Here is a 26,934-nt window from a genome sequence, read left to right as displayed (position 1 = left end):
TAATTTAATGAAAAAAATTGTTGTGAGTTACTCACTAAATATTAGTTGACCACAGCCGATTAATAATTGATGTATGAACATGTTTTTTGCCAAATTTTATTTTGTTATATTATCTAATTTATAATACATTACGTAATACAAATTTTAATTGTTTTAGAAAATGAATTGAGTTTATAACATGACATAACCATATATCAAAATGTATTTATTTTTATTCAATATCATTCTACATTTTAAATTTTAAAATTCACAATCTGAATACAATGAAAACATAAAATATTGTTTTTCAGAATTTACACAATTTGAATCATAGAACTCGAAAATATTTTTCAAAAATAAAATCTAAGTTGTTCGAAAAATATATATTTGTTGAATTTAGTAAATCTGAAAAACATAAAACAAAATCCGGATGGTCAACTAAGTATGTCCTTACAAATCTAACTATAGTCGTTGAGATTTACAAATGTATCAAAAAAAATATTTAAATTTGATTTTCTTTTTTTAAAAAAATTATATTAAGATTGCCTTCATTAGTATAATGGTGTTGTCTCTATCTTTCTTTGTTTCGACTAAAAAATTTAAAAAAAAAAAAATAATAAGAAAAAGGTAAAAGTAGAGTAAAGCTAAAATAAATTCGGAAGAAAGTTAGAGAGAAAGACATAGCACGTGCTAAATTTGATGTCATGAAGTTGAGAGACCAAAACAAAAAACCATAGTACAGAAACTTTTAATACAAAGAAAAAGTTACATTTGACTTTATACTTTGATGCACTCACACAAATAAATATTAAAATATTTTAAACAAAGAGTAAGGAGAATTTGATGAGATGCACTTATTAAATTATTTTTTCTCTAATTTTCTCTCAAAATATATATTACCATGATTTAAAGAAAAAAGAAAAAGCCAGAAAAGAAGAAAGGTTATTTTTGTACAGAGTGAGGAAGAGGCAGAGACGACGAATCCAAAGACTAAAGATATTAATCGGATATGCATAAGATTGATTACAATATGAGAAAGGAGAAGAAGAAAGAAAGGCGGTTTGCTTACTGTAATCTTGACAAAACAGCGGCTTTCAGAGCTTCATTGGTGGAGAAACCATGAGGAAGCCTAATCAAAACATCTTGAAGCATAAAATCATTCACATTTGTTATACTAGCATGATGAATGTGGAACTCCAGATCTCGAAATGCACCCATTACAATGGAGGATGGGAAATTCAAGTTCTGTGATTGAACTCTGATCATTGCATCGGAACCTATGATTTTCACCTCCACATCGAACCGTATGGCGGCGGCTATGGCATTGTTAGCCTTTGTCTGCTCCTCCGATGTGGTGGTGCTCTGGTTATCCATGCCTTCTCCGCTGCTACCGTCGGATTTCTTCGAATCCCTCAATTGAACTTCCATCTCCTCCACTTTCGCTTTCAGTGCGTTTATATACGAAACCGCATCGGAAAGCAACGACGCTTTGTCCATTCTTGAAACATTTGGAACTACCGATCGTAATGCGTAGAATCTGTTGTTTAATTTCTCTCTTCTTTGCCGTTCTGCTTCCACATGGTTCATTGCATTTTCTTTGCTGATATTTGGCTTCCGTCCTCGTTTTTGCCCGGTTTTTTTGGCCTCTGTTTTCGCAACAGGGCTATCGGAATCCGACAGCTCCGGCCACTCCCCTGTTTTCGATTTTTTCCTTGATGGGGTTTCGATTTCTTCCTCCGGGACTTCGCTTATAAACCCAATATCCTCAAAATTAAAGTCCTGATCCAAAAACGGAAGTGGCCTACTACTGGTATTCGTGAAATTAGATAGATCCGAGTCGAAAAGCGATTTTATCTGTTGGATTAAGGTCCAATCCTCGGGGATGATTTGTTGGGAAGCGAGTTCCAGGACACCGTAAGAAGTTGGAACGCAGAGGAGGGTTTGAATGCCGTGAGATTTGGCTTCTTTGACTCTATGGCAGTCGTAAAGCTCGAGATCGTCAGGGCCGGTGAGCCAGACAACAGAACCAGAGCTGAAGGATTTACCGGGAAGGCCGTCGGCGGCGGCGAAGGAGCAGGTTAAGGACATCATGTAGAACCAATCGAGGTCCGTTGGGTCGTCGGGGAGGAGAGGGGGAGAGTGGTCAGAGGAGGAGGAGGTGGGTTTAGAAGGGGATTGGAAATGGCCTTCACGCCATGAGAGGAAGAGACCGCCATTGTCGTCGGTGGTGGTTTTTCAGAAGATAGCGTAGGCCCAAGGGAGTGGCTGAGTATGGAGGAGAAATTGGAGGCGGTGGTGGAGGGAGGAGGAGGAGGAAGATGAAGGAGAAAGAACGAGGTCTTCCATGGGTGATGGGTGATGTGTGTGGTGGTAATTGTTGGGAAATGGTAGGATTTATGTACCATGATGTTGTCAGTGTGAGAGATGGGTGATGGGGAATTGGAACTATGCTACATAATTAATTACAAGAACACTATGGTCACGTCACGGAATCGTGATCGAAATGAAATTTCACGACCTCAATAATAAACATAATTGAATTAGTTTTTTTTTTTTTTATCATTTTTACTTAAAATTATAAATTTATCACTTCTTATTCTTATAACGATAAAGATAATAGATATTACATTATTTGATTATAAATTTTAAGGCAACTCCACATCTCATTACGATTATTGAAACTATATAGATAACACAAAAGTAATCAATTGTGACTCACTTTTTACATAATGGCTCATTTAATTCATGGAAATAAGAGGTGGAAATGAGAAATTTTATCACCACATTTAAGACAAGTTTTTAACCTTGAGAATAAAAATATTTTACTCAAAAGGCATTTCATATTCTCATTCATGAAGATTTTTCATAACCACCCAAATGACGAGTTTTCTCTATTTCCAATGTTTTTTTTTTTTTTTTTTGTCTCTCTTACTTTTTATCTTTTCATTTTATTTGTTTTTCTTCTTCGTTGATAATTAATATATTTAACTTTTATAAATATGTTTAAATGAAATTTATAATTGACATATATAATTAATTTTATTAATAACAATGCTAATATAATAATTTATTCAATTATTATGAATTAATATAAAAAATCACAATCTTTTTAAAAAATATGCAAAACTATAATTATATTACTTAAATCCCTTTTTATTGGTAAAATGTATTAACATTATAGATTACTTATTAGAATCATTAATTAGTCTTTTAAAAATATTAATTAATTAACTAGTAATAAAATAAATTAATTTTTTTCAATTAAACAATCATGTACACTTGTACTTCTAGTTTTAATCTATAATCATAATTATTTTTTTATAATTAAAAACATGGTTTGATGATTTAAAATCAATTAGTTTATACCAACTTCTTTTGTATATATGGCTTATAATTAACATCAAACAATTAGTTAATTAACTCTTCAATTAACAAAACTACCGAAAAAAAAGGAAAATAAATATTTAACTTAATTACACACATTTTTTTTAATAAAATTGATAAAATAAATGTACAAGATAAAAAAATTAATTGATAATAAATATATTAAATTGGTGGATGAGTGAGTAAATTTAGTTAAATTTTAATGGCTTCAAATTTATTTAATAACTTAATATAATAAAAATAAATTAACAAAGGAAAATTAATTATTAAAATTAATTTTATACTTTATAATTACATAAAAATATAACACATTCTTAAACATCCTATTCTCTTTTCCATACATAACCAAACATACATCATATCAAACTATAAGATCTAAATTATAATTATAAATCATATGGACTAAATTTATAATTGAAAATTTTATGTATAAATATTAGTTTTTTATTAGTATGTGAATAGTACTAGTTTTATGATAATTGAATTACTTAGGCTACGTTTGGTAACCATTTTATTTTTCGTTTTTATTTTTAAAAATTAAGCTTATTAACACTACTTTCACAACTAAATTTCTTCTTTTTGTTATCTACTTTTCACCATCGGTTTAAAAAACCAAACCAAATTTTGAGAATTAGAAAAAGTAGTTTTCAAAAAGTTATTTTTGTTTTTGAAATTTGGCTAAGAATTAAACCATTGTACTTAATAAAGATGTAAATCATCTTAAGAAATGTGGATGAAATAAGTTTAATTTTCAAAAACAAAAAATAAAAATCAAATGTTTACCAAACGAGACTTTAGTACAACTGTTTCAATTTTGTTACGTGATAAATTATTATTATTTTTTAATCTTTTTGAATTTTTTCGATAAAAAAGAATGGTAAAATAGCTTGATTAATGATTAGTCACAATTCACTTGATAATTAAAAAAAAGTGTTAAATAGCAAATTTCATCGTTATGGTTTGGATAATGAAAGAATTTAGAATTTAATGGATTTAAAAATTAGAATTTAGTTCTTATACTTTGATAGAAGCTCCTAAGTAGCTCTTAAGAGACTATTTATAAGAGTTCTATTAAAAACATATGGACTAAATTCTAATCTTTTATATATAATAGATATCAATTTGGCAATTTAATAATAATAATAATAAAGAATTATGTTAAAAGATACTTATGGTCACTAGACTTGCAAGAAATTAATAACTTAACTAACGTAGTCGCTTATAACCAAACTACTTACGTAAAGGCAACTTTATTCTTCACTTTAGTATCTGACATAGTGCTAAGTGGTAACTGACATAATGCTTATAATATCAACCTCAAAATTAGAGGTTTAAATCCTTACCCCAACCAAAATGAGCATAGTTTAACTGACAAGTACGTATATTATCAATTTCAAGGTCAAATATTCAATTCTCGAACCCCACCTATTAATTCAATACCTTTACAAAATAGAAATCCGGACCCACGTACATTGTAAAAAAAAAAAAAAAAAAAAAAAACTACTTCCATTCTACACCGTTGGTTCGTTATATTAGGATTGGAATTTGTGAGAATTTACAAGGGTAGGTGGGAGACTATATCGAGGGTTTTTTTTTTTCTTTATTTTCCGGAAGTTGGCTGCTAGTGTGATAGACGATTATTGTATGCTAGTGGATGAACTATGAAGAAATTAACAACTTAATTTCTGAAATTTAGTATGCCAAGGTGTCTTATTTATTTATTTTGAAAGAAGTTTGTGTGGTGTTGGTTATGTAGTATTTTCTAATAATTTATTTTGCCATTATACATTTAAAATGTATAATTTTAATATATGTTCTACTAAAAATGGGCCATTTTGACATTTTTTTTATTTTTATTATTTTTAAGAATCAAAATGACCATTTTTAATGGTACACGTATTAAAATGAACTAAAGTTAACCGTGCATTATTCAAAATGACTATTTTAAAAGTAAAAAAATCAAAATACACTTAACTGAAAAGTAGGATGACTAAAATAATATTTATACAACTATTTGATTTAAACTCAATATATTTTTCTTTACTTACAACAGAAAAATAAAATAAAATAAAAAATTCAATCGCATTGTTGCATTAAGATTGAAATTTGGGAGAATTTGTAGAGTTAGGTGAGAGAATTTGTGTTTTTTTTTGGAAGACTATTTTGAGAGTTTTTTTAGTACAATAACTACGAGGTAGAGAATTAAACCTCCGATTTTTAGGAATAGAAATCATGTTAATACCATTAAGTCAAACTTATATTGACAAACTATTTTGAAAATTGGTCGCTAGTGTGACTAACATTTATAATTTATTCATGCATCCAACAAAGGTCTCCATCCCAATAATTTTTTATAGTGGGATATACACTTATGGCCGCTAGTATTGTATTGTTGTGTTCTAAAATAATCACAATTTTTTTTTAATAATATATGGAGTGAGGAGATCGACCTTTAATCTCAGTTATAATATATGTATTATGCCAATTGAATTATATTTATTTTAAGGACAAGTTATATATTTATAGAGGTGGAAAAATGTGGCTCGTATTTAGTGAGATTGCAATAGTGATACAAATAAAATATACAAAAGAAAAATGTGGCTTGTATTGAGTGAAATTGCAATAGTGCTAAAAATAAAATATACAAAAGAAGTGTAGGAGAGTATCATAAATCTCGAAGCATTTTATATGGAGAATGGAAATGAAATTAAAAAGAAATATATTAAGAGACATACAATTCTAGTCATGATTTTTTTTTTTAGACTTATAAATTAGAAAAATATTTAAAATTTTATTTTCATTTTTTTAATTATATTGAGATTACATTCATCGTTACATCAATAGTGTATTTGATATACTTTATATTTTGTACATATATCTCATGGATAACTCTTCAAAAGAGAGTTAATAGTGGTATTTTCGGATATAATTTACTCCTAGTCTTGATAGATTGTTAAGGCTTTTTGATGTTTAAATTGTGTAGAATTACTTTTGTTCTGTGATGGAATGCCTTTGGAGATCTCTATGTTGAATTATACTAATTTAGGCATTCATGAATTAATAGAATGAATTTTGAGCATTTGACATTTAATTGGAGTTAACTATAGTTATCTTGTCAGTAGACTTATGAGGGAGCATTATTTTTTAGCAAAGGTTGAAGAATCGGATTGTCGGAAGATCGATCAAGCATTTCTGAAACAATGACACAATTATTTCAGCAGAGCATACCTTAGCTAGGGTAATATAAAAGCCAACAAACCTCTTGATTTTTTAAGCTAGAAGAAGACTGAGCAACAAAATTAATTATAGCACATGAATATTTCACATGTGAAATTGGGTTGTAATGGTTGCACGACACCTTTTTGACCTAGAGAGGAATCATGAATCAAGAGGAAGAGAATCAATCTTGAATACAGAAAGCTACGGGTGAGAAAAGAGTGAAGAAAACGGCAAGACTTTGTTAAAGATATTTAGGAGGTGTTTGGGGTAATGAGTTAATTATTATAGTCCTAAGTTATTTTAGTTAGGTTATATTATAATTTGTATTTGGGGTGTAAATTATTTTAGTTTGGGTTAGAATAGTATATGTTTGAGATGTAAATTATTTTAGTTTGAGAAGAAAATAGTAAATACTGTAACAAAGAATGAAAAATGATGAATGTAAAATAATAAAAACTGTAGCGAATAGTAAATACTATAGCAAATGGAATTTTTAAAATAATATTGACTATAGCTAATTGAAGAATACAAAATAGTATTATGGTTATTATAGTCTTAAAATAGTCTTTACCCTAAACGCCTCAAAGGGTTTATTATTCTAATTATTATTCTTATATCTTTTTCTTAGCTAGTTTTCCTTTTTAGTATTTTTCCTTTTTCCTTTCTATTTTTTGTTGGATTTGTTGGTATCTATTTATTCTTAATTAAGTTAATTATTTAATATAATATACAAAATTAAGAATTTCCATTAAAAGCTAGAGGAAAAAGACAATTCATTCATAATCTTTAGTAGAGCGAACAAACATATATGTAGAAAATAACAAGTTTTTTAAGCGGTTTTTTATTGGGTTGTTGGAAATTTAAAGGTCCAATGGCATTATCATAATTATTGAGTAGTGGCATTTTTGTAATTATCTATTCTTCTTAAAAAATAGGGCAGTATTTTTGTGTAACTCTTTTTTGGAGAGAAGTACAGCCACAAGGGAGAAGATAGCCTCCTGGGGGTTTCATCTGCTGAGGTGCCGCCGTTGAAGTCCACGAGCCGCCTGAAGCAAAACGTCCACCGTTGTCCGTGGGTGATGGGGTCTGACTTGGGCGAGCGTCCGCAGCGGTGGCGTGGGTGTCCGGCGAGATTGATTTTCGTCCGGTGAGCGAGGTCGACGGCGAGATTGATTCACGTGAAGGAGCAACGGCCGGTGGAGCTTGGTCTAAGTAGTGGCGTGGACTTGAATCCCGCAGTTCGACGGTTCGCCGTGGAGGCTGAGTCCGGCAGCGGTTGTCGGCAATGAGAGAGAGGCGCGGGTCTACACGTGGTTCGCCGGTCAAAGGTGGGTAGCACACTGTTTTGGGCTGTTTTTGCAGCGGGTTGTTCTCAGTTTTCAAAGGCGACATTGTGTGCGGATCGCTCGATATCAGTGGATACAAAAATTATAGATTAGTGATTTCGTTGATTATCTGTAATTTGTAAAATTCCTTTATTGCTCATTAATAAATTAATTCAAGCTGGTTCTCAAAGTGGATGTAGACCAAACTGGTCAAACCACTATATATCTTGGTGTTCTTTACTGCTTTCATTTTATTTTTGCTGATTGTTTGCGTTCTGTTTGGCCATCTAAGTTAGGTTCGAAAACTCTCACAAGTGGTATCAGAGCTCCAGTTGATCCAAAGAGGTTATGCGGTAGTGTGTACTGACATATTCTTTGTTTAGATTTTTTTGTTGGAATTAATTTGACAAATGACTTCGATGTCTACACGTTTGAAGTTTTTAAATTTGATGGGAAAGGTGATTTCGGGTTATGGAGGAAAAAGATTAAAGCTATTCTGGTACAACAAAAGGTAGCTAAAATCTTAGACGAAGATAACCTTCCACCAACAATACAGAAGCTGAAAAAAGGAATATGGATGAGATGGCCTATTCAACAATAATTCTGTATATGTCAGATGGAGTGCTTAGGCTAGTAGATGAGGCCACTACTATAGCGGAGTTGTGGAAGAAATTGGAAAGTCTTTATTTGTCTAAGTCCTTGCCAAATAAATTATATCTAAAGGAAAAATTCTTTGGATATAAGATGGACTCAAGTAAAGGCTTAGAAGAGAACCTAGATGAATTCCAGAAGATTATAGTTGATCTCAATAGCATCGGTGAGAAGATGTCGGATGAAAATTAAGCAGTTATTCTTCTGAATTCTTTACCAAAATCGTATCGAGAAGTTAAGACAGTTATTAAATATGGACGGGATTCATTGTCCATGGATATAGTGTTGGATGCCTTGGGAACGAGAAATCTCGAGATTAAAAAGGAACGCAAGGATGAAGAGTTACTCATGGCCAGAGGCAGAAATGAGAAAAAGAACGGAAAAGGAAAAGAGTCGAGATCCAGGTTGAAATCAAAGGGGAAAAGCAAAAAGTATTTCCTATGTCATAAAGAAGGACACTTTAGAAAGAATTACCCTTTGAATAAGAGCAAGGAAGCATTAAGTAGCAAGCATACAGGGGATTCTAGTGTAACAAATATTACTGATGGGTATGATTCAGCAGAGGTTTTGATGGTGTCCAGCAGGGACATTCAAAATGCTTGGATCATGGATTCAGGGTGCACATTTCACATGACTCCTAATCGGGATTTCTTGATTGACTTTCAGGAAAATGATGGGGGATCAGTTCTGCTTGGTGATAATGGTGCTTGTCATGTAAAAGGAATTGGGTCATTCGAATTGCAACACATGATGGTATGATCAGAATTCTTACAAATGTAAGGTACAAAACTCAAACGAAATCTAATTTCTCTAGGCGAATTAGATAGAGCAGGTTATTCTTATAAATCTGAGAATGGAGTTCTGAAGGTTATCAAGGGTTCTTTAGTTAAGCTGAAGGGGACCTTGAGGAATGATCTTTATGTGTTGGAAGGTACTGCAGTTTCAGGTAGTGCTGCTATTGTATCTGGGAAAGAAATAGATAAATTTATGTTATGGCATAACAAATTAGATCATGTGAGTGAAAGAGGTCTACAAGCTCTTTCACAACAAGGTTTGCTTGGAGGAGTTAGAGACATTGAACTCCCATTTTGTAAACATTGCATAATGGGAAAGTCTACCAGAGTGAAGTTTGGGAAAGGGAAGCATTCTACTAAAAGAATTTTAGATTATATTCATTCAGATTTGTGGGGTCCTACAAAGGTACCTTCTATGGGAGGTTTGAGATACTTTATGTCAATCATTGATGATTTTTCAAGAAAGGTGTGGATATATCCACTAAAACAGAAGGATGAAGCTTTTGGGAAATTTCTTGAATGGAAAAGCAGGTTGAGAACTAGACAGGCAAAAAGGTAAAATATCTAAGGACAAACAATGGTTTAGAATTTGTGAATCACAAATTTGATAAATTTTGCAAATCTGAGGGAATTACAAGGCATTTCACTGTTACGTACACTCCACAGCAGAATTGTTTAGCCCAGAGGTTCAACAGAACAATTATGAAGCGTACAAGATGTCTCTTGACAAATGCTTCATTACCCTTGAAATTTTGGGGGGGAAGCTGCCCAAACAGCTTGTTATCTTATTAATAAGAGTCCGTCTTCCACTTTAGGCCTAAAGACTTCTCAGGAGATAAGGACAGGAAAAACTTCAAGCTTGGATCATCTCAGAGTGTTTGGATGTTCAACTTATGCTCATGTTAAGGAAGGGAAGTTGAACAAAAGGGCACTGAAATGTATGTTTATTGGCTATCCTTAGGGTGTTCAAGGATATAAACTTTGGTGCTTGGAAGAGGGCAGAAATAAATGCATTATCAGCAGAGATGTGACCTTTAATGAAACAGAGATGACATTTCGTGTCAAAGAGTAGCAGAAACAGCAGACAGTTGATCAGGTTGAGGCAGAGATTAGAATTGATTCTAAAGCACAACCATCAGTTAGTTTAGGTGATTCCAGTGATCAGTCATCCAGTTCTGATGTTAGACAGTCTCAACTGTAGAGAACTTTGATTGATGAGGGAGCTTTTGGTGAAGAAAGCTCAAGTGGTAGTGACCTATAGAACTATCAGCTTACACGTGACAGGCCTCAGCGGGTGAGGCAAGCTCCTACGAGGTATGGTTATGCTGATTTAGTTGCTTATGCTCTTACTTGTGCAGCTGACAGTATTGAAGTAGAGCCTCTTACTTTTGAGGAGACTATTATATCTGATTTGAAGAAACAGTGGAAGGATGCTATGGAAGCAGAGTTGTTCTCGTTGAAGAATCAGACATGGTCATTGGTTTTAAGGCTTCCTAATCAGAAACTCATTCAGTCAAAGTAGATTTATAAAATCAAGCCAAGTACAGGAGGTGACACAAACCTAGGTATAAGGCTAGACTGGTAGCCAAGGGCTACACTCAAAAGGAGGGAGTTGACTTTCATGAGATTTTCTCTTCGGTGGTGAGACATTCGTCCATTCGATTAATTTTATCTATTATTGTTCACTTTGATATGTTTGTTGAACAGATGGACGTTACCATAACTTTCCTTCATGGTGAATTGGAGGAAGTGATCTACATGGCTCAACCTAAGGGCTATGAGGTGAAAGGAAAGGAAGACATGGTTTGTCGTCTTCATAGGTCCATCTATGGACTGAAGCAATCGCTGAGACAATGGTATATCAGGTTTGACACCTTTATTCTGAAGCAGGGGTTTCACAGGAGCTCTTATGATGCCTGCGTGTACTGGAAACTATCTCAGAAAGGTACATATACTTATCTACTTCTGTATGTAGATGATATGATTCTGGTGTCTAAGGATTATTTTGAAATCTGTGATATCAAGAAATGATTGAGTAATGAATTTGAGATGAAAGATTTAGGTGAACTGAAAAGGATCCTAGGCATGGATGTGAAAAGAGATAGAGAGAAAGGTTTGTTAACCATTTCGCAGGAGAGTTACGTGCATAAACTGCTTGAGAAGTATAATATGTCTGGTTGTAAGGCAGTTTCGACACCCTTAGCATCTCATTTTAGGCTTTCTTCACCTCAGTGTCCTGTTACTGAACAAGAAAGGTTAGAAATGGCTAATATTCCCTATTGTAATGCTGTTGGAAGTATTATGTATTTGATGATTTGTACTAGGCTGACTTGGGATATGCTATGAGTATGATAAGTAGGTTTATGTCAAATCCTAGGAAGAAGCATTGGAATGCTGTTAAATAAGTGCTTCAATATTTGAAAGATAGTACCAGTGTATCATTGTGTTTTAGTAGGGATTGTGATAAATTAGCACTATTGGAAGGCTTTACAGATGCAGATTATGCTGCAAACCTTAACAAAAGAAGGTCTCTATCAGGTCACATTTTTCGTTTGTTTGGTAATGTGATCAGTTGGAAAGTTGCTCTTCAGTCAGTTGTTGCCTTGTCTACTACTGAGTCAGAGTATATTTTAGTAGGTGAAGCTGTGAAAGAGGCAGTGTGGTTGAAAAGGATAGTTGGTGAGTTGTTGTCGCAGGAGTTCATTCCTATCGTCCGTTGTGATAGCCAGAGTGCTATTCACCTTGCGAAGAATTCATCTCATCACGAACGGTCTAAGCATATCGATGTCAAATTTCATTTTATCAGAGAAGTTATGGCCCAAAAAAATGTTGAACTGGTCAAGCTTTGTTAGTTAGCCCTATTTTTTTTTCTTAAGATTGCTTGTGGTGGTTTTGCAGTTGTCGCAAATATTGTCTTAGTAGTTGTCACAGAAGACGTTATCTCTGCATTATAGTTTTTCTTTATTTATAAAAGTTATACATAATTATTTTTCTAGATATTTACCTTGTTTAAGGTGCAGTTTATTTTTTTTTAATGGAGATTTTATTTCCTTTTTTGGCCACGATTTTTAAAAGGAGAAAGTGTTGATCATATAGGGTTGCCGAATTTTATTAATTGATTGAAGTCTTAATGTTGTGTGAGGCCAAACTAAGTAACATTGGGCTTTTGATCTTTTCTCACTATATTCCGTTGTGCGAGCTTATTGATTGAAAAGTGCAAGACCTAGAAGATGGATCTATGTGTTAGAGGGAGTTTAAAACATTGCCATTGAGAAAGGATTCTTGGTTTTAGGGGGAGCCTAAGACTACATTATTGAGAAGGAGTTCTCCATTTTAGGGATGATCTAAGATTCATCAGTGAAGGGAGTTCATTGAGAAAAAGGGAAGATAATATTGTTAGAGAGGAGTCTGACATACATTGAAAGTCGAAGTATTTAACACTAATATTAACACACTTAGGAGGAGCCTAAGTTCTTTTGAGAGGGAGTCTCACATCTAAGGAGAGCTTAGGTGATTTGTGAATTAGGCTTTACGTGAGTCATTGGAGTAGCAGTTGTATTGCAGATAAGTACTATATTGTAATTGTTTGACTCTTTAATATTAATGAATTATATTTCTTAGGCATTCTATCCCCAGACATAGGTGGATTTAACCGAACTCAGTTACCAACTTCTATGTGTTACTTTTTTATTTCTTGCCGTCATTTTGTTGTCAGAGTGCATGTTTGTACTCTTTGTTTAACATCCGTATTCTGAGTGATGAGTCATCTTATCTTCTTTTCAGCATCACCTTTTTAAATTTAAGAGTTTTATGTATCAATTACTTAAATTTGCGGTGCATGCAGTTTGATTAAAAAAATTGAAAATTTTCCTCTCATTAGTCATTATATAGATATTTTCATCGTTCTGAGGGCCTTGCTATTTCTAACAGATTTCTTGATGTCATTTTGTTGCTAGAGTGCATGTTTGTACTCTTGGTTTAACATCCATGTTCTGAGTGATGAGTCATCTTATCTCCTTTTCAACATCACATTTTTACATTTAAGAGTTTTATGTATCAGTTACTTAAATTTGAGGTGCATGCAATTTGATTAAAAAATTGAACCTTTTCCCCTCATTAGTCATTATATAGATATCTATATATATTGTACTTAAACATCCAACTCCTTTTTTAGGGGGGAGAAAGCCCCAATTTTCAATATGGAATCATTTAAAATGTCAAATAGAATTGACGTAGAATCAATTTAGGCATACCGTTGTAATTCTATTTTCAAAATATTGATATATAATTTTTATATTTATATAAATTTTTTTTAAAATGTAGGAATTAATATAATATGAAAGGCTAGAATCAAATAAATTACATTTTAACGACTGGTTTTTCATATTCACTTCTTCATTCATTTTTCACTACTTATTTTGAAAAAGAAAAATATATCTAATAATGTTTCAGACTACATTCATCGTTTTATAGAAGAATAATTTTATTTAGTGATTTTTAACTAATTAAATGTAAGATTTAAATTAATAAACTTATTGGTATAACTTTAATTGATAAAACCTTGAAAGTTTAACCATATAAAATTGATTTTTCTTTTCATATATATTTTACTCTTTGATATCTATAGGCTACATTATTTTTAATAATATGTTAAATAGAAGAATCTAACATCTCACCTCAAAATTCATGTTACATATATTAGTTAGAACTATTTGGGTCTCATAGCCTACATTTTGATAGGTTGGTGGTTCTTTCCATTTCCACGTAAAAGAAACACATAAAAAGGTGTCTAGTTATCTAACCACGTGAGGGTAACGATAGAGGTGGGGATATCTATTCCGATTTTCTCTCTTTAAGTTACGTGTAGTTCTTTTCGATTGCAAGCATTTCTAATTCTTGGTTTTACTACTTAGTGTATGTTTATGACTAATTTGACACTTTTAACTATATTTGAATGTCTAATTGCTAAAAAGAAACTTGCATAATTCGTACTTAATGTGTATTCGATAGATGAATATCACGAATTGCATCGGGTGTGTTTATTGGCTTTTTCCAAAAAACTCATATATAGCTTCATCTATTTAGGGTAAGAGTGAAATCAATCAATTGATTAGTTAAGGCTCTGTTTAATAACCATTTTATTTTTTGTTATTTTTTTAAAAATTAAGCCTATAGACACTATTACTATCTTCAAATTTCTTCTTTTGTTATCTAATTTTCACTAATGTTTTAAAAAATCAAGCCAAATTTTAAGAACTAAAAAAATAGTTTTCAAAAAGTTGTTTTTTTTTTTTTGGAACTTTGCTAAGAATTCAACTATTGTACTTAAGAAATACGCAAATTTTTGTAAGAAATGTGGATGAAATAGACTTAATTTTCAAAAACAAAAACAAAAAATCAGAGGGACACTTGATTCAAAACTTTTCTGAGTCAAGTACACCATTGTAATTGTAGGAGGGAAAGTAAAAAAAAGAAGCTAACCCGAGCTTCGCTTTCCACCTCATCATAGCCTTGAAAAGCTCAATTGATACATTCCACCTTTCGGACAAAGACCTCTCATGGTAGGAGGATTTTCTTTTTAAGTGACATTGCCCGTGTGTGCTTGCATCGTAGACCTACACCTCTAAATTAAACTCTCGATGAGATTTAGTTAATTGTTTGTTTCTTGCATTTTCAATTCTCCACAATTGAATCTTTGCCCGTTATAAATATTATTAAGATATTTTCAATTCTGATGAACTATCAATGATAAATGCTGATAGACACCGATAGACTTCTATCAATGTCTATCAATGACATTGATAGACATTGATAAAAGTTTATTAGTGTCTATCAACGTCTATCATTGATAGTTCTAAAATTTTGCTATATCTTGTAAATATTTTCAATAGTTTTACCATTTTAACTAATTTCCCATTTAAATACATACTCTGTTTAACCTGTACAAACATAAAGCTATGTGTAATTAATTTGTTGAAATATAGATAAAGATAAGTACTAAAATGATTACTGGTTATGTATTAAAAAAATGGTTACTTTAAAGTTAGGTAATTAAATAAATGTTTTGAAAGTTTAGGGTTCAATCAACCATAAAGTTCATAAACAAATAAATATTTTATAAGTTCACAAAAGTAAAATAAAATAAAATTTGGAAGTTTAAGGGAAAGGAGATGCAAACTTTTACATTATTGTTGTAAAAGTTTCTACAAAGAAAGAAAAGTATAATGTTTTTCATGTTATTAGAACACTTTTGAAAATATTAAATGGACAATTTTCCTATCCAATAAAATCAAATGAAGAATGAATTTATATATCTTTTGAATTAAAAGGAACATGTAACTTCACTCAAAGACTTAAAAATATTACTCTATTTAATTAACATAGGTGTTCTTAACCTAGGTGTCCTTTATAGGTAAAAACTTTTTATACAAAATAAAAAAGGAGCTTTAAATTAGGAAGAAAAACCTTAAATGATTCAAATTAATAATAGAATCATTATTTATGAGATTACATAATAATATTGCACTATAGAAAAAAGTTCTAGTTGTATAAATATATAGAGTTGATAAGAAATGTATTAATTAATGAAGGATATTTTCATTAACGAAGATTACTAATTTTTTTTCCCTCGTTGCTTTGTTCCTTTCTTAACATAGGTGTCCTTTAAAGGTAAAAACTTTTTACACAAAATAAAAAAGGAGCTTTAAATTAGGAAGGAAAACCTTAAATGATTCAAATTAATAATAGAATCATTATTTATGAGATTACATAATAATATTGCACTATAGAAAAAAGTTGTATAAATATATAGAGTTGACAAGAAATGTATTAATTTATGAAGGATATTTTCATTAACGAAGATTACTAATTTTTTTCCCTTGTTGCTTTGTTTCTTTCTTAACATAGGTGTCCTTTATAGGTAAAAACTTTTTATACAAAATAAAAAAAGAGCTTTAAATTAGGAAGAAAAACCTTAAACGATTCAAATTAATAATAGAATCATTATTTATGAGATTACATAATAATATTGCACTATAGAAAAAAGTTATATAAATATATAGAGTTGACAAGAAATGTATTAATTTATGATGGATATTTTCATTAACGAAGATTACTAATTTTTTTCCCTTGTTGCTTTGTTCTTTTCTTAACATAGGTATCCTTTATAGGTAAAAACTTTTTATACAAAATAAAAAAGGAGTTCTAAATTAGGAAGGAAAACCTTAAATGATTCAAATTAATAATAGAATCATTATTTATGAGATTACATAATAATAATATTGCACTATAGAAAAAAGTTGTATAAGGATATTTTCATTAATAAACATTACTAATTTTTTTCCCTCGTTGCTTTGTTCCTTTCTTAACATAGGTGTCCTTTATAGGTAAAAACCTTTTATACAAAATAAAAAATGAGCTTTAAATTAGGAAGGGAAACCTTAAATGATTCAAATTAATAATAGAATCATTATTTATGAGATTACATGATAATATTGCACTATAGAAAAAAGTTGTATAAATATATAGAGTGACAAGAAATGTATTAATTTATGAAGGATATTTTCATTAACGAAGATTACTAATTTTTTTCCCTCGTTGCTTTGTTCCTTTCTTAACATAGGTGTCCTTTATAGGTAAAAACTTTTTATACAGAATAAAAAAAGGAGCTTTAAATTAGGAAGGAAAACCTTAAACGATTCAAATTAATAATAGAATCATTATTTATGAAATTACATAATAATATTGCACTATAGAAAAAAGTTGTATAAATATATAGAATTGACAAGAAATGTATTAATTTATGATATATATTTTCATTAATGAAGATTACTAATTTTTTTTCCTCGTTACTTTGTTCCTTTTCTTTTGGCGTACTGATTTAATGATCTATCAATCAATTGTGTATTAATTACACAAATATCACATATATGGAATTTGTTTCAGAAACATAACCTATCTATTTAATAATATCTAATCTAGCCACGTGATAGCAAAATTTATGGCTTCTTAGAGATGACTAATTGGATTGGGACAAATGCAAAGGAAGATGAGATGGAAATGGATGTATGGTAGATGAAATTACATCATGTTTATCCTAGGTGAAATGTAATAAATCAATCGTAATCTGAAAGTAGACCTCATTTGATTAAATTTATTATTAATTTACTTGTGTTCCGTAATCATTAATGAGAAATTTGGCCCATTTACAAGTTTGTAATCAAAGAACTCAATCCAATTGAGACGTGGAGGGTGACAAATCTTGCATTCCAACATTACATGGGACCCTAAACAGTAATTATAATGAAACAATGAATGTGATAGATTCATAATGCTAAGTAAATGTGATAAAAAACAATACAAGTACATTTGTGATTGTTTCCTATTACGATTGATCTGTCAATGGAATCTCATTATGATTACATCAATTTTCATTACGAATTGGAAAACGTGGCCTTAATGTAATCTAGTATAGTTAATGAACATGAACACATAAATTGGTTTGTCATCTAATGCTCTAACTCAAGTATAAACTCGACATTTAGCAAGTAGTACTCGAGATTACTCCAAGGTCGAATTCTCATAGACAACCATTTAAGATAGAACAACTGAAATTGTAAAAAAGAAAAAAAGAAAAGAAAAGAAAGATGATATGTGCATTGAACCGTAACCAAAGTTCGAAATATCAATATCGATAGAAATATCGAGGTCCCAATTTTATGGAAATTCAATATCGATGAAAATTATGGGAAACTTTATGAAAATTGATGGAAATTGTTATTATTCATTAATGAAACTTTGATTGTGGTTGAATTAGACTATAATTGACCATTTTTAATAACCATTTCTATAAAGTAAGACAACATTTAGATGTTTATAGTAAAATATTTGTGTAAATGTCAATGTAAGAGTAGGAATTTAAACAAAAATGAAAAATAATTACTACTCCATTTCTCATAAATTTTTAATTGTAATAACGATCACTCGATGGTCTCTCCGCATACCGTCGGGCTAACTCCACAAAGCCCGACAGTCATTCAAATACCATCGAAAAAATCAAACGTTATTCTGACGGTTACTTCCATACCGTTGGCCTAATCGTAACAATTTCCCATAAATCATTTCATTTATATTTCTTATTTTTCAAAAATCAAACTACTCCCGACAGTTGCTCGACTATCGTCGGGAGAATTTAATTTTATCCCGACAGTGTTGTTTCGACCACCGAGAGAAGAGAAAGATAGCCTGGCGATCATGATGTTGGGGTTGATGCCCTAAATCTCATAGAGTCTTGTAGTTTGTAAACACTTATATGAACAAACGGTTTTGTGATTTACAATATATGATATTTTATTCACTTCAGTCTATGAAATATGAGATATTTTAATTGCATTAACCAAAAATCAATAAACTAAGATCCATGGTTATCGTTGTAACTTAAATATGTATGTGGAGACATACAAGTGGATCATGTTTTAAGTGATAACCTAAATGGTCTGTAGTATATGGATAAGGAGGGATACCTTATCCTGGTGACACTACGAGTCTACGTATTTTCAAAGCTTTTGACATCTTAAATTACTCCTGCATTGTATGAACATTCAATTTATCAGTTAACATGTTTGTACAAAAAAATCACTAACAATACATACTGTTAAAGTCTTGCTCTCGCCAATCTCGCTTATCTCACTCTCGCCCTATATTGCTATCGCAAAAATCGCTCTCTACCTTGTCTGACTTTAACTATACCTTCTTCGTCCTCAACCAATGCAACACACATTAAAAACACATTGAAACCCAAAATAAAAAAAACAGATGCGACTGATTAAACCCCAAAACCCACCTAAACAAAAGAAACCAACCTAAATAGACGAAACCAAGAACTTCGCAAACGAAACCAACCTAAATAGATGGAACATTACATGCAAGACAAAAATTAAATTCACTTACCCAAGAACTTCGATTAAGCTAGTAGATGGACGATGGTTTTGCAGAGTAAGATTGAACGAAACTTATACGAGAATTTTGAGCGACTGGGACAATCGTTGCGTTTGAGCGCATGTGTATCGTATAGACTGAAGGGCCATTTTTGTAATCTCATACCGTGATGACATCAGCAGAAGGTCAATTAATAATTTTTTTTTTATAAAGTTGGGTCATTTAGCATTATGGGCCAATTAGGTCATCGACCCAAATTTTCCTACAAATTAACCAAAAAAAAAAAAGAATAAAAAACCTTACTAAAAATTCATTGTTCGGTGTAAAGTAGGTGTCGTTAATTCTATCTATCCAAAAAAAATGAAATTTATTTAATCTCTAACTACAACTAAAACTAACACGTAGTAATAGTGGAAGTAAGAGGTCGATCCCAAGAGAACCGCAAATAATTGGCCCAAAAATTGACTATTTGAATTCCTAAATGCAAAAGATTAAATGAGGGATTTTTTTTTTTTTGTTTTAAGAACTAAAAGAAACTAACTAAGAAAAAGACAATAATTGATATAGTAAATTTATTGGTGAGAGAAATAAGGAAGAGACTGTGAGATAAAATTCAATGGAAATGAAATCTTGGGGATTTTATATAACTAGAAAATTTTATCATTGACATAATAAGAAATCATGTAATTATATTATTTAATAGTTCATTAAGAATAAATTCCTAATGCTCTAATTAGCTAATTTCACAATTAACCCTAATCTATGTCTTAATTACTTCCTAAAGATATTTCACAACTAATCCCTAAATTGCATTGAACTCATGGATTTTCTTAACTATTCCAATCTTGAAATTAAAAGACTAAAAATTCAAGATTGATTACATGAATGTTCTGAATTAATAGATTCTTTAAAGAAAAGAGGAAAAGAAGTCCACATTTTCTATCAAGACTACTAATTTTTGCAACTATAATTACAATTTTGTTATAGAACCATGCAATTTTTGCATACAAAAATTAATTAATCTTGATTCATTGATTCAATCTTAATCAATTTTATTCTAAATCTCAGCAAGAATATTAAAAAGAAAATAATTACATGAAAGAAAATTGAAGAAGTGTAAAGAAAATGCCTAATTACATAGTACCCCTAAGAAAATGATTTACTTACTCACGGAGGTTGAATTTCTTTAAGCATTCCATTGATAGTTGCATATTGATACAAGTTTGAGTACAAATCGATTCAATCTCATAGAAAATTACAAGAATCGCTCTTAGAAATCGAAATCTCTCTATAAAAAAATGGGCTTTTCTTCTTCTAAGTTTTTCTCTCAAAAGAATGATGGATTTTCTAAAAAATGATATATCTCTCTTCTCTTCACTGAAGAACTGAACTCATTTATACCAACAGGAAGTTGTCGCAAAGCGCACGGATGGATCACATCAAAATCCAGAAAGAAGAACGAACACATGGAGTTTTTCTGTTTAACACTCGCTCCTCGATACTCGATGGCCAATACTCAATCCTCGACGCTTTGGATTCTCTTTACTCGATTGCTTTAACTCGATGGAAAATGCATCAGAAAAAACTTGATGACTCGATGGAAGATGGTTGAATACTCGATAGTCTTTATTCGATGCTATTTGACAGTATTATGCTAAATACTCGATGGTTGATGATCCAACAGTATTACTCAATGCTCTTCTGGGTGTTTACTCGATTCTTTTCAATTTGTTGATTTTCTTGGTCATTTTTATATTTTTGGCACAATTTTCTTGTAATGACTCCAAAATTCTTCGGGGGATCGTTTAATCCTACAAAATTAGCAATTAAAGCAAATAATCAACACAATTTTAGGGGAATTAACATAGAAAATATACATCCTTTAAAACCTACCATTCATTTACAAGCTGCAAGTTCACCCCCAACTATTCAAACAATGCTGGTGCAAGCTGCAATGGTGATTCAATAGCCACATCTTATACCTTCAAACCCAAGATTCTAGTCAGATACTCCATCACATTAATTCTGCTTCGTTTGTCATCAATCGAAATGGAGGCTCCATTGAAGAAGGAGGGTGAGAATAGAATGAGAGATTTTCGAGCAATTGGGTGTGAAGTGGGTGCGTTGAGAAGAAGAGCTTCCATTAGAGTTGCAAGAAGGCAAGCAATCAGACTTGGAAAAGAAAAAGAGGGGCGTCGTCGGTGGAGACGAACTACACCTGCTCCTTCCTTTGTTTTCTTATTTCGGTTAAGTGAGGGAGGAAAAGAGAGAGAGAAAATAAAAGGTGGGGCTAAGGCTTCTCTTTTCTTTTGACAGGGAAATGAAATGGGGGAGGGAAGGAAAAAATAATATTAAAAAAATATTTAAGATTTAAAGGAGAGGGTCCGAAGGAAATAAAACACGAGGATTTCCATGAGTAGCGGAAGGGATCGTTCCAAATTCCATTCAGATTGAACACAGCTAATTACAGTCTAACCGGAAACTAACAAGTCATGCATAAATAGAAATCACAATATACTATACAATGATACAAGAGATAGAGGATGCGTACCTTTGAAGAACCATTCTTCAAGAATCCATCGAACAATCTACAATGCATCCATAGACAACAACACTTGAACACAACGATCACCCCACGAACAAAACGAACAACCAACAGCTCCTCGAACCCAATCCAGTCCAACTCGATTCACGAACAGAGTAAGGACACTACAACAAGTGTTACCTTGATATTCTCGGTGTGAGAGTCTAGGAGTTGTGGGCTCTGTATGATATTGGCTTGTGGAAGAGACTGGAGGTCTACGACTGAGTAGACGATCGAGCAAGTGGAAGATAAGAAGCTGGTCTGTCAATGTGCTCGATCGTTTAGTAAATGAAGCCTATCACATAGATTTTACTACTTGATCGTGTAGCAACGATCAGCTGAATGACTATCATATAGTCAACTCTACATGATCGTTTAGTCTCTTCCAACGCTATCGCTTAATAAAACAATTTTACTTGATAGTTTGTCTCTGTGAGAACTTTTCGAATTAGGCAACACACAAAATTAGGAAAACAATTTTTCTTTTATCTCACGGTTACCATAAAACTACCAATAACCTCCCACTCAATTGGTTATTAAAGAAAAAGAATTAATTATCACATAATTAATTTATTATAAATAAATATGATAATCATTTTACCATATTATATTTATAACCTATAGTTTTAATATTTCATCATATGAAACATATAAATCATAATTCTTTTTCTATTTTATGGTACTTAATGTAAATCATATTTTTATTAATTCCTCCACTTGATGTATCTCATACATCACTCCAATTATATCATATATAATTGAATTTTCTCTTGTTAATTTGAACAATTCAAATCAACCCCAAAATCTAATTCTCAACTTGAATCCATTGAACTACCAAGGGGATCTTATGTACCTGTAGAAGGTCCAACGGTATATGAATAACTGACTAAACTCTTTAGTCATGGAATCCACCATCCCTTAACTGCCAGACACTCCACTAAAGACCGACAACTGAACTCTCCTTACTACATATATATTATGTGTCCATATCAACAAATCAACAGTGCGATAACCCTTCACAGATCGCTCATAAGTACAACTGAGCCAATAACGGTTATGCCCCTGTAGTTACATCTAACTTCTTAAGTACCACTGATTCCTCTAATAGTCACTATGTTCAAGACCCGGAATCAATCCTTAAGGGAGCAATCTATCTACTTACCCCTGCTTCGAGGAAGGAGTGAATTCCATCTTGTGTAACTGAGTTCTCAGCTCCTCAATCAGACAAATCCCCCAAAAGGTAGTCTTGTTGAGTTGGAAATCTAGCGATTCTCACCCATACTAATCAAAGGATCGCCCTCATTGGCAGGAGTTCCCAAAATAATCATAATTAAGGTCACGTCACTTATGGTCATTTTAGTGAGATGTAAGTCTCAATTATCAACGACGTTATATAAAGAGACTAATCATCTCGTGGTCTGATCTTATACAAACTCTTTGTATAGGACACCCCCACTCGCATGTCTCCACATGAATGGTCAGGATCAAACCATCTTAGCAGTTTACAACACTTGTAAATATCTACAAAGCGGGTCGTATCCGTAGTATCACAAGGATAAGGTATCCCTCCTTTATCCTTATACTACAGACCATTTAGGTTATTACTTAAGGTATGATTTAGTTGTATGTCTTACATACATGCTTAAGTTTACATACAATAATTATGGATCTTGGTTTATTGTATATGAGTAAATGAAAATAAATTAACTCTTATTTTATTAATAACAATGTGTATAAATTGTTTACAAACTACGAGACTTCGAGAAAATTAGGACACCAATCCCAACAATCTCCCACTTGTCCTAATACCTCAGGAGACTAATGTACAATACATGAAAAATAGTACAATATACAATAAACTAGGGCATACTCTATACCCCAGTATATCTCCCACTTGCCCTAGACAAGGTGCCGCATGTCCTGTAGGCCCAGACTTTCCTGATGACCCTCGAACACTTTAGTCGTGAAGGCCTTTGTAAACGGATCAACAACGTTGTGCTCTGACGTGATCTTCGTGACTATCACATCACCGAGATGCACAATCTCCCTGATCAAATGATACCTCTGTTCAATATATTTCCTCTACGATGACTCCAAGGTTCCTTTGAATTTGCCACAGCCCTGTTGTTATTACAATAGAGTGTGATCGGCAAAGACTATTTGGAACAACTTCCAAATCTGTAAGGAACTTCCTAAGCCAAATAGCCTCTTTAGAAGCTTCACAAGCAGCTATGTATTTAGCTTCCTTAGTGGAGTCCGTGATGCATCCTTGCTTGATGCTTCGCCAAACTACAACCCCTCCATTCAGAGTGAACACTGACTCTGATGTCGATTTTCGAGAATCTCTATCAGTCTAAAAGTTAAAGTTTGTGTATCTTGTAAGGATCAAATCCTTATCTCCATAAACAAACATATAGTCTCTCATTCTCCAAAGATAATTGAGAATCGTTTTGACTGCCGTCCAGTGATCTAATCTTGGATTGGACTGATATCATCTGACAATCTATACTGCATAGAAAATGCCATGTCTAGTATATAACATTGCATTCATTAAGCTTCCAACAGCCGAAGCATAAGAAAATCCATCTCATTTCCTCAACCTCTTGAGGTGTCTTAGGAAACTGCTCCTTAGACAAAACAATTCCATGCCTGAAGGGTTTTAAACCCCTCTTAGAATTCTGCATCCTGTACCTGAGCAACATTCGATCAATTTACGATGCCTGAGACAAGGCTAACCTCTTATTCTTACAATCCCGAATGATTTGGATCCCTAGAACATATTGCGCCTCTCCCAAATCTTTCATTTGCAATTGGGTGGCTAGCCACGTTTTAATGTCAGTCAGAAAACCTACATCATTCCCGATGACTAGGATATCATCCACATACAACACGAGGAAAGCTACTGAACTATTGATGATTTCTTGTAAACACAAGGCTCATCAACGTTCTGATCAAAGCCAAACAATTTGATCGCACTGTCAAATCTAATGTTCTAAGATCTAGATGCTTGTTTTAGCCCATAAATGGACCTATTAACCTTGCAAACTTTTTGCTCTTGATTTGGAACAATGAACCCCTCTAGTTGAGCCATGTGGATGGTCTTCTCAAGATTACTATTTAGAAAGGAAGTCTTGACGTCCATTTGCCATATCTTATAATTATAAAATGTGGCTATGGACAAGAATATCCTGATAGACTTCAATATGACAATAGGTGAGAAAGTTTCCTCATAGTCCACTCCCTTAGCCTGGGTATAACCCTTTTCCATGAGTCTAGCCTTAAAGGTCTACACCTTTCTATGTACACCTCGTTTTCTCTTGTAGATCCACTTATACCCTATAGGTTTTACCCCATCAGGCAGATCCACAAGTTCCCAGACAGAATTGAAGTACATAGACTCCATTTCTTGGTTCATGGCTTTAATCCACTCATCTTTGTCAACATCCTCCATTGCTTGCTTATAAGACACTAGATCTTTGACCCCATCATCAGACATGATGTTTTGGGCTTCAGTCAAACCCATGTAGCATTTTGGTGGGTTCATAACCCTCCCACTACGTCGAGGCAGTCTCAACTCTTGAGATGGTTGACTAGATGAACTGACATCAACCACTCTTGTTGATCTATCAGTCTGTTCAACAACTCTTGTTGAACCCTCAGTAGTCTCATCAGAAATCTCATGTAAAACAAGCTTACTTCGTGGTTTATGATCCCTGATGTGGTATTCTTCCAAGAAGATAGCGTTTATCGACACAAACACTTTGTTCTCACTTGAATCATAGAAGTATCCTCCTTTCGTTTCCTTAGGTTAGCCTAAAAAAAGGCAAACTTTCAAACATGGTTCCAACTTCTTAGGGTAGCCATAAGAAAGTGGACTAGAGATTCCTAAATCTTGAAGTGGCATAAACTACTTTACGGTCTCTCCACAGGTCAAAAGGTGTTTTAGAAACACTTTTCGAGGGAACGTTGTTCAAAGTTAATATGCAGTCTCCATTATGAATCCCAAAAATGAGTCTGAAAGATGAGCATAACACATCATAGACCGAACCATGTCAAACAAGGTTATATTTCTCCTTTCTAATACACCATTCTGCTGAGGTGTACTTGGGGCCGATAGTTGAGACGTAATTCCATATTTTATCATATAGTTCTGGAATTCGAGGTCCATATACTCTCCACCATGATCAGATCGTAGTGTTTTTATCTTCTTACTTGACAAGTTTTCAACTTAAGTTTTATACTCCTTGAACTTGTGTAACTGAGTATAAAACCTTTTCCAGTAAAAGGTCATTTGATCATTTTGTCTTCAAGGCATGATTCACATACCAACAAGCAGTTTTCTTCTAAACTATTTAGAAGTCCACATTTCACCAACTTCTCAATCCTATTGAGGTTGATGTGACCTAACCTTACATGCCAAAGATGGTCGTTTTCCTTAGGAGAGACCTTTGGTCTTTTTGCTGCAGTTGTCGCCGTTCTGAACATTTCAGTATTAAGCAAGGCTTTTATGACTAACGACCTTAGATATATAATTTAGTTTCCATTGAACCAAAACCAATCTCCATACCATTCTTGAAAATAAACACTTTGCTCTTAGAAAAGGAGACGATATAATCTTGTTCAATGAGACAAGAAACCGAGATTAAGTTCCTCCTAATATGGGGAACTACAAAAATATCATCTAGTAACAGATAACGTTTCTTGTCAAAAAATAACTTCAGCCTGCCTACAGCAGTAGTTGAAACAACTTTACCAGTACCAACTTGAAGAGTCAACTCTCATTCGTGCAACTAAATCTTTGGTAAGAAGAAACAACGTGATTAGTAGCATCTGAATCAAATATCCAGAAAGAATCATCATTCTCTACCAAACATGTCTCCAAGACAAATAAATCACATTTACTATCTTTACATTTTGTGAACCCCGAATCCTAATTTCTCTACTTGAGTATGTTCCCTATGAGTAGGTTGATGTGGAATCTAGTGTGGAATGGTAGAGAAAAAGTGAAGATTTGAAGAAAAGAGGAAATTTGGAAGTTTAACTTTTGGGAAAAAATTTGGAA

The 26,934-nt window shown here is 32.5% G+C and overlaps 1 pseudogene; it reads right to left on the bottom strand.

The window, feature by feature from the left end:
* Positions 1 to 950: 950 nt before the first annotated feature.
* On the bottom strand, positions 951 to 2,422 carry LOC120067612 (transcription factor bHLH14-like; annotated as a pseudogene).
* Between the last annotated feature and the right edge of the window lie 24,512 nt (positions 2,423 to 26,934).

This window comes from Benincasa hispida, chromosome 12 (genome assembly GCF_027475165.1).
Source record: "Benincasa hispida cultivar pf3 chromosome 12, pf3_genome.v1.1, whole genome shotgun sequence".
Classification (NCBI taxonomy): Eukaryota; Viridiplantae; Streptophyta; class Magnoliopsida; order Cucurbitales; family Cucurbitaceae; genus Benincasa; species Benincasa hispida.
This window is presented reverse-complemented; position numbering and strand designations above follow the sequence as displayed.